The following is a 9,981-nucleotide window of genomic DNA, read 5'->3' as shown; positions in this document are numbered from 1 at the left end:
GAAGCAAATCGGATGGGGTTTTCTGTAAGATGTGGGCAATGAGATATAGTTTCATACGCTGAAATTGTATTTGGATTGATTCTCTATTTTTAAAGTTATCATTGCGGAGGGTCCCCATGTAATTTTTTTGGCAACATACAGTATGTATCACTCTCTGTCTTTCTTTTTGTCACTGTATCTTTCACTCCTCTCCTTTTCTCTGTCATGATATCTCTCCTCATTCTCTATTTTTCTCTTTGCTACTGTATCTCTCCCTCAAATCCTCTTTCTCTTTTGTCACTTTATTTCTCCTCTTTTTTTCGGTATGATATATATCTCTCTCACTATATATCTTTCTCTTCCTTTCTCCTTGTCACTGTATCTTTCTCTCATATCCTTTTCTCTTTTTTATGATAACTGTCTTACAAAATCATTTTCTATTTTTCTCTCTGTCACAGTTGCTCTCTCTTGCTTTGTCGCCTTGTTTCCCTTCTCTTTTTCTCGTTGTATATATCTTTCTCTCTCACCGTATATCTCTTCTCACTCTCTAGATCCTTCCCTTTGTTTCTCTCTGATCCCGTGCATGGTGAGCCGTGTGTGAGAAAGGCAGGCAGCATGATGAATCTAATTAGGTCTCCCTCTCGATGTGTTTACCAGGATCTTTGCTTCGCTTGCAGGAGAGATTGAACGCGTGATTCAATGAGCGTCGTAGGTGATTTAATACTCTGTAACATTTCTGGGCTGGGTTTGTCTGCTACAGCACATAGATGCATTGACAAGGAATAGTCTGCACCGATGCCAACATGAAATGATAAGTGGACCATGCTTGGATGCTGTGGTTCTGTACAGGTGGATTCCATCTACCTAAGATGTGAAGTTGCAGGGTGCTACATAACTTTTTTTTTTTTTAAACCACCACTTGTCTGTTTGGGTAGGCAGATTTTCAAATTGAATCAGATGCTTGCTAGAACATGAATTTTACATGTTCGAAAAGAAAGTCCAAAAGTATCAGGAAATTATACAAAAAAATCACTTGTAATTCAAGGGTTTTGTATTTAAAACACAGTCACTTGAATGAAAAGCACACGTTGATTCACACACTTCAAAAAACATTGGAGTGACAAACTTGGTTCGATCGGGTGCTGGTGTTGCATTGCATTGGGACTTCTTCATGGAAGTGTTGGAAATTTTATGAAATGTTGCATCAATAAACAGTTATTATTGTTGGGCTTCTGTATGGTTTACTTCACGGATTTGGAGGGGGAAAAGTAAAAAAAGGTGGCTTTTAAACTTTTGCTTGCCCAATTCGCGCAAGCATTTTTTTCTCATTGTTCCAAAATACTTGCCAACTTTGAGTTTCACTTGCCCCGGGCAATTGGGCAACTGCTTATGTACCACGTTGACAGGTGGATTCTATCTACCAAAGATGTTAAGTTTGGGATTTGTCTTATTTGACTCTTTTTCCATGTTGTGCATGTAGAACAGTGCAGTGATGTGCAATTCCAGATAGACGCATCAGACATGTCAGTGTTTACCCAAGAGTAAAGTTCTAAAGAAAAGCAATCAATACAAGATAAACCAAAATGCCATGGGTCTGCCATGTACATTGTGCTATGGTTCTTGAGGGAAAATATATGCACAAATGTATCTTGAGGTAGTGCATATACTGAAATGTATGTATGGCTCTCTATACTAATGAAGTAATGGACTGCTTTATGGTGACTAATACCCCTGTCATTATTATAAATGTATTATTTTATATCTGACTGTGAAGGTGGTTGAATTTTAATGATAAACTGCACAAACTGTATATATTTAATTTGCAGTCTTTTGTTTTTGTCATGATGAAGGAGGGAAAGTATGTCTGGCTTTATAAAATAAAACAAGACAACTGCATTGTACTACATGTTTCTGTTGTATTTTGGTACAGCATCTATGGCCTTTACTTGTGTTTTGACATTTAAACACACAGAGTGTCCTTTCAAGAACTCTTTTGTCCATTTGCTTCAGGATGTTTCGTAGTACCCTGCATTTACCCCAACTGAATTCATCCAGAATAAAACAGAACAAACAAAAACCGAGGAAGATCTCGCCTTTTCACAGTTTCTGCAGGGTAATTTTGCAGAAGTCCTCGCTTTCCCCTTTTGATGGTACAAGAACCACTAGAAAGAGCCGCCCACTAGGTTGCATCAGCCCAATCCCATGTTTGGAGAGGCAGACTCATCATGTTGTTAAGCGGAAAAAGCCTGGGCTTCGTGGCGCGGAATTGCCTTTCATCTGGAGCAGTAACGATATCTGTTGAAGTGTTTTCCGTTCGTCGGCCGCGGCTCCTCCCTCGCTCCCCAAAAATGTATCATCATCATCACCATCGTCCTCTGCCAAACTGCAAACTCATTAGTGTCCCCGGTAATATTGATTTAAGCCACTGCACTTCCGCTGGGGTTGACCAGTGTGTTGTTTGGGCTCTCCTCGCGCAGCAGGGAAAGTGTGCATTTTTAAATTTCTTTTTCAGATTGTGAGGAAGAGGAAAAAAAATCTGTGAGTGCGGTGGTAATGATTCACATAATTATGTCTGAAAAGCATCTGTGTACAGCTGAGGTTATCAATATCTCTAGTGACAAACACGATCCTTCATTGTTAATCAGGGCACCTAGTTCCTTGGTCTTCAGGAACTGTAGACGTTATGGCTGAAATGAGACCAAAGTCTTCGATTGAGCATACGCTGTGTTACGAGAACAACTTCAATCGCCACCCTCAGACAATAGCCAGATGTGATTTTGATTTACTTTCCAGCTCGTGCGGTTTGCATGCAATGAGTAGAAATAGCTTGTTTGTGAGTGCGTGTAAATTGGCATGTTTTTTTAAACTAGCCCACGATAATTTCATATGAGATATTTCAAGCAAGTGCTGTGATGTTATGAGTGTATACTCAGATGAAACTGGGCTTCATAAGTTTTAATCTCTTTGAGTTACATAGGTCCAAAGTGTGTGAAATATGAGCACGTGACACACATGCTCTTTCTGAACAAATCACAGTGTTTTTTTGTGAGTTTGCTTGCTTTAAAAGAATGTGATGTCTTTAGTGATGTGAAACACTTGGTAACTCATTATATCATTTCTTTGTGCATTTCTTTTGTGATACAGATATATTGGTGTAGAAAGGACTAAGAAGAGGACTCTGGACTACCTTATTATCAACAGACATGTGAGGCTGCCTTCGTAAGTTGACAATTTGTTGATAATAAAGAGACAGAATGTGCCAAGTTTGTATTCTTGGGTGGCAATTGGGCAACAGCAAATTCGTAAAGCTCTGTTTGTGAAAGTTGAACAGGTTTTGACAAATACCCAGACTACATTGTACATTGATCAGCAAATCATCTTTTATGGCACCATGTAAAGTGCTGGTTTCATTACATGATTGCAACATTTCATATTTCCTTTGGGATACTGTGTGCACAGATTATTTTCATATCTTTTATTATTCATAGTTGTATATCATTGTGTTTTAATTTTTGTGAATTTCATGGATGTGCATGGACTGGTACAAAATGATTGACTTGAGAAAATATTGCCTCCCATAACTCTAAGGTGGAGTAATATTGTCTCCAAGGTGGAAAATAGCTGATAGTTGGCTCAAAGAGTAAAATCTTTCTCATTCAACCACCCATGAAATTGTATTCAGAGGTACAATTTGCAAAAAATTATACTTGCAAGGTAGATTGCATACATATGCAGTGTGCCTTCTTTGTTTAAAATTGTCACTTAATGCCTGTACAAGTGTCTTGGAAGTCTTCCAAGCCTTGGCTATTCTGTTTCATTGGTTTCAGCAATATACTCTTCTTACAGAAAAAATTCCCTCTTTCATAATCAAAATTCCTGCAATGCATTGACCACTGCATCAACATCAAACATTGTTGCACTATCGATGTTCAACTCTGTGCATTTCTCTTTCAGTTTATTCCTAGTTAGTGCTTTTATGTCTTTCTTCTCACATTTACTGATTCGGCCCCTCTCTGGGTCTCTTAGATGACAGCCAACATTCATTACTTGCACTTCTTCTGGTGGATGACATGTTTGTTTGTTTGTTCGTTTGTTTCTGTGCTACGAAAACGTGGCAGAGACATTTGATGAATGTTGCTGTAGCACTCGCTGTTGTTTTTCTCTTGAAAGTTTGTTTGTGTGAGCAGATGCAGGACTTGTTTTTCACTTTACGTCTCCCTTTACAGCATCTACTACCAATTTCGAGAATACAACGTATCTCATTCAGCTGCTGCTTCCTATTAACCTGTTTTGATGTAACAAGGGGGAATTTCCCCATTGTAGCACCCTCGGGCTTATTAATGCAGGACGATGTTGCGAAAAATGTGAAGACTCGCCTCGCTTGCAACAACACCCGTTCTGCCTCAAAGCTTCCAACAGAAACGTTGGACTTCTCTCTTTCTGTATCCCCCTCATTTTTCTGTTTTCTTGTGAAATCAGCACACTCTTGTTGGTTCTTCTCATCCTTGTCTGCTTAAATTTCATGAGGGTCAACTTGATACCCTTGTTAGCCAGCCAGACTGGACGGTCAGCCTCCATGTGTGCACAGCTATGGCTTGTTTGCGTGGACACATGGTCATGCTCTGCTGGATGAACTCGATTTTTCCTTTCCAATCATTCCATTATGCATGAGGCTCTCTTTCCTATGGGCGCTGGCCCGTCTTTGGCAATTTGGTTGATCCCCAGGTGATCTCGCTGCGAGTGAAATAATGGTGAGCACAGAGAAAACAAAATGCTGTCCTTATATCCCACCAGAGTATTGGATCAAGAAAAGACCCATAAACTGCATCTATCCTGTAATCATGAAGACATAGTAATGTCACAAGAAATTGATGCTATCATTTCATAAATTGCACTGAATATACTACAAAAGTTTTTGCTAAGTAATGCGCTAGCTTGTCATGTAACATAGTGGAGAGTGGAATGTGTAACCATCACTCAAGAGAGAAACAACAGTATTAGCTCCACCACTGTTCAAAAATAACATTTTAACTGCCTAACACATTGCTTGGCAACCGAGGTGCGTGTGATTGTCATGTCGGAAGTAAAACATCAAATAATGTTCGAGCAGGAATGCATTGAATGCAGGAAATGCACTCAAGCAATTAACATTACTCCTTCTCAACCACAGCTTAAGCCACATTTCAGTCATAAGAACTATTGGTGAGTGACTGTTTCCGACAGAAATAGCTTTTGAAGTGAGACATTGGTATGGTGTCTTAGCTGCAAGACATCTTGCTGGATATCTACCAGAAGGTGTTACATGCTTTCTCATCTTGTATATCTTGCATATTCCACTTGCTAGTTTGCACTTTTATGACTTGGAAACCTTTGTGTGTGTGTGTGTGTGTGTGTGACATTTTCATATGATTCAGTAGTCATAGTTGTTTTATAGATGCTGCTTAAAGTATTCAGCATTCAGTTTCTTCAAGTTTTAATCACAGTTTCATGAGTCAAGCAGCCTTCCAAATTTGTAACAGGTATTTAAGATCACCTTTTACAAAGGAGTGAATTCAAAAGAAATCAGAAGTCTGTTCTACATGTAAAGGGCAAATATCAAATTCAAAGTTGGCTCATGCCAATTATTTTTGCAAGTTGGGACTGTGTGTGAACTGTCACACCACAGTGCTGCATGTGTGCCTTTTGTTGCTTGATATGTGTACTTGGAACTTGTCATAAATTTTTCTCTTTGATTATCTGAAAATAACTCTTTTGACATACCTGTTTATAGAACCATTTCAATTGACTTTGATTATCTGAAAATACTCTCTTAAAAAAAAACAAGTGAAAATATTCACTCTTAAAGGAGTGAATACAAAAAAGAGTGAATTTAGAGTGAAATTGGAGTGAATTTTGAATGAAAATGTTCATTTTCACTCATTTTGAAGTGACCTCAGGGATCACTCAAAGATTTTTGAGTGATCCCTGAGGTCACTCTAAAACGAGTGAAAATGAGCATTTTCACTCCAAATTCACTCTTTTTTGTATTCACTCCTTTAAGAGTGCTTATTATTTTCACTCGATTTTCTTAACCCATCCACGTACGGGCCTCTGTGTAATCTGTAATATCGTGCCTGCCTAGTAAGTTGGCCATGAACTTGGGCGCGATCTTCCCTACGGCGCGATCTACACGCGAAGAGCATTCATACGTCATTGAAAAAAACTGCCTGTGTCATTCCCACTAGGCAGGAGGGATGATTCGTGTACACTTGTGCTAATATGCACTTAGTTGACTCAATACAGCACTAGTTTATGTGAATTTTATAAAAAGAAATAATAAATTGTGCAGGAATTATGAAAAAATATTGTTTCTGTGTATTTCATTGATAAATCCTCTTCATTTCAAGCCATCTGTAATCACATCTTACCCGCTTGCGAATCGACGTGTCCATAATGTAAGCAAGTTCTTGCTATGGCTAATCTATTTTGTAATGTATCATAATCTATCTATGCTGAGATAGCCTAATTCAAATTTGCAGAGACATAGAAAAAGATTTGTTTTACAATCGTGATACGTTCAACTACTCATTTACCCTGTGCTGAAATCCGCATGTCTGCTCCGCACATGTTATCGCTATCGCTCAAACTTCGATCGCGATGGCTTGTGTGTGTACAGGTACACAGTGCTAGTGTGACGTGTGTGGAGAAGCATGGGGCTGAAAAAACACGGAACTCCTACCACGTGGTGTAGTAAAAAACAAATCGGACGTTCGAAGTCGCACATTCAAGAGCTAAAACAGACAAATAGCGAATTCAAAGTCCACTGAAAAGGTCTTGACATTGTAATGTATGTTCCAAAATCATGTCTGGCTTAGTTTTTAGAGAATTTTCTACACGCACGAGATCAGGAATGAGATCGGTGAACTGGCTAACAACGTGTATACTGTGAACATGTGACTGGCTTGTGCACATGGCCTAGCTAGGTGATCGTGAGAGTGCGGCAAGAACGCTAGGAATGCACCCGAGATGCGGTGTGTTGCAAATTCTTGGGGTGAAATTAGACTTCCTTGTTCAGCCCGTCTAGTATCTATATTTTTTTAATAATTCTAATTCTTCATAAAATCACAATAAAAAGACTTCATATATTCATTTTATATTTTAGAAGCGTAATATGAAATATTTTGGGGTTTTTTTCAGTCCAAGAAAAAAAAAATAGTTTGAATAAAAAAATAATAATAAATAGTCGTTCTTGACTCAAGTCTAATTTCCTGCGCCTTCTTGCAGTTACCCCGCAGTTGCCCATGGATACGATGCATAAATAATCAGCTGTTTACCGAGTCGTACTAGTGTACCACCCTACTGCTCTTGTTCAAATTGAGAGGATTGTTATTTTATTGGCGGCACTTAGTTTTATAACCTCATCCAATAAAAAGACAAATTCAAACATCAAATGGTGTGACAGTTTTTGTCAGAATTCCCTATCAATTTCAACTTGTTGCCAGGATAGTTTTCAGATTTCACTTGCTTCATTATCGAAGCTGTTTGACATTTGAAAGAACTGCTCCATAAGAAATCACCTTTCATTTGTTATTTATTTTCACAAACAAGTATTTTGGTCACTTGAATATTTCTTATTATTATTTCAATGTCATGATATTTCATGATGGTTATGTATTCTGTCTTTACATGGCAAGATGGGATTTTTTTTTCCATCCAGGGTCAAAGAAGAAAGTTACAGGAAGGAAAACAAAAGGATAGGGAGGAAATGAAAAGGATACAATGAAACACCTGATCAGCAGGCTCTTTTTTATTACAATGGTGAATGCAGTACATCAGAATTTAAGTACAGTTCTAAATAATTTATCAGTTGAAAAATGAGCAAAGAAAATGGATTTCATCGAGTTTTAAATGAAAACTAAATTAGCATCGCCATTATGATTTAGATCTAGAACCTAGTGCTAGTACTACAGAATAGACCTGATGCAAACTTGTTGTCAAGCTTTTGGTTGAGTTTCTTCAGAGACACGAATTTTGGTAGCACAATACCCGAGTGAATAAGAAAAAGGAAAAAAAAAAATAAATACACAACTGTAATGCAGGTCTCTAGACCACTCCCGTGCACGAGCGAGCATCAGCCCCCGTTTCTTCAGTGTCACTCTCGTCATTGGCCTAGGCTAGGCTACTCGTGTCGTAGTTTTACTCGCCATCATCAATGTCATACATGGTTACACAAAATAAATTACATCTTGCCATCACCTCAACCACAGCAAAACCCTGAATATCACTCCCATCATAGTCACTCTCAGCTCACAAAACATATCAGCAAACGATACAGACATCGCAGACCTAGCTAACTAGCTCTAACTAAACATAGAGTCTAGTTGTAACTACGCCACGTTAGACATTAGTTGTACACAAAAATGAAACGGAGGTGAAAAACTAGTAATGAATACACGAAGATCATCAACGATGGCATATTACCGTAGAAAAAATACACAGAACATCTTGCACCCAAAAAAAAATCGAGGTAAAAAACTACGATGAGAAAAACTAGGGTGAAAACACGATGCTTGGAAGACGAACGATGAAGACACTACGGCAAAAATGCTTACACGGAAAACAAACGAGTGGGTACCACACAAACTACGATGTTTTCGCACATACGTAGATAAGCTACATCGTGTTCAATCAAAAAACTCAACAAACACTAGGACAAAAACTCACCTCTAAATTGTTGCAAACGAGATAATCACTTAGAAAAAAATGAACAAAACACTCTCAGAAGTACGATTGTACTCTGAGAATGAAAGATATAGAATGATACGAAAGCAAAAGAGAGAAAAGAGAGAGAGAAATGGACGGGAAACCTAGAGAAGTTACCAACACTCACTAACGTAAATGGAATTCAACACACACACACCCGTGCCCCAGCATAGCAGTACACGTACACACACAAGGAGATATCGTCAAGCACTCTGAGGAGATCGATATCACGATACCGCGCGTAAGAAATCACTGCAGTTGCTGGGGCAACAAAGATACATGCGTGCTGTAAACATGAATATTGATTAGTTTCTCAGCAGGCTCGAACCCCTGGCAGGTGTTTTGGCCAATAAGAGACATTCTAAAATATGTTTCTTTGCATAAATTATTTTTCTGAGTCCCAGTAAGGATCTCTGTGATTGGCTAAAATTATTCTACAGCTCCTGGCCAAGCCTGAGGTCCTAGGACGCCCTCTTTTGGTCATAAATAATAAAAACCACGTTTTTTGTGGGAGCTGACGGGGATGGGTTAAGAGAGTACCTCTTTTGTCATACCTGTTTATAGAACCATTTCAATTGACTTTGATTATCTGAGAATACCTCTTTTGACATACATTTTTGTAGAACCATTTCAGTTGACCCTTTGAGAAGTTTGTTATGTGATTAAAGTACAAAGAAACCCCGTTTTTTTTAATTACTCAAAGGTATGTTTGCTCAGTCTCTGACAGAAGTAAAAATTTCCAATTTTATAATCAATTATGCGCTTTATATCAAAGATCTGCAATGTTTGTACTCCTTATCATGCAGACACTGAATTATGACAAGAATGAACCGCTCTGAATGAGTTAGTGAAAGTGGCACTTGAAAGTGTTTTGAACGTATTTGCCGAAAGTCGATGCTTATAAGAAAACATATATATTATACAGGTGTTTATGATAAAAAAGTTATCATGCTATATTTTAGTTCTAGATATCACACCATACTAGGACATTTGATATGTGATTTTTGAAGACTGGGAGTTACCTGTGGTTTGAGGATCTAAAGAAGGCTGCTAGAAATGGATAGAGTTGGTGCATTCTCTGTTGTTGTTATGGCCTTAATTGAGTAGAGAATCTTGAAACCTTCCAACTAGTGTTTGACTAAAAAGAGAAAGAGAAAAGATCTGAAAAATTCAATGACCTTTCCCAAATGCAATCTGACCAAGAAGGGGACTGGCTATATAGAGTTACATGTGCACTGCAATAATTCTTTATAGGGCAAA

General features: G+C 38.3%; 1 long non-coding RNA gene across 1 annotated transcript in view; it reads left to right on the top strand.

Moving 5' to 3' along the window:
• The first annotated feature begins 3,166 nt into the window (after window positions 1–3,166).
• LOC139713572 (uncharacterized) overlaps window positions 3,167–9,981 on the top strand; it is an 86,038-nt gene continuing 79,223 nt past the window's right edge. Inside the window, exon 1 of the long non-coding RNA XR_011709647.1 lies at window positions 3,167–3,198. This is a non-coding gene — a long non-coding RNA (uncharacterized lncRNA). The remainder of the gene's footprint in view (window positions 3,199–9,981) is intronic.

Source organism: Diadema antillarum, unplaced genomic scaffold (genome assembly GCF_040938485.1).
Source record: "Diadema antillarum isolate AM-2024a unplaced genomic scaffold, OU_Dant_1.0 seq00002004_RagTag, whole genome shotgun sequence".
In the NCBI taxonomy this organism is placed as follows: Eukaryota; Metazoa; Echinodermata; class Echinoidea; order Diadematoida; family Diadematidae; genus Diadema; species Diadema antillarum.
Note: the sequence above shows the minus strand (reverse complement) of the source record. Positions and strands in the feature narration are given on the sequence as shown.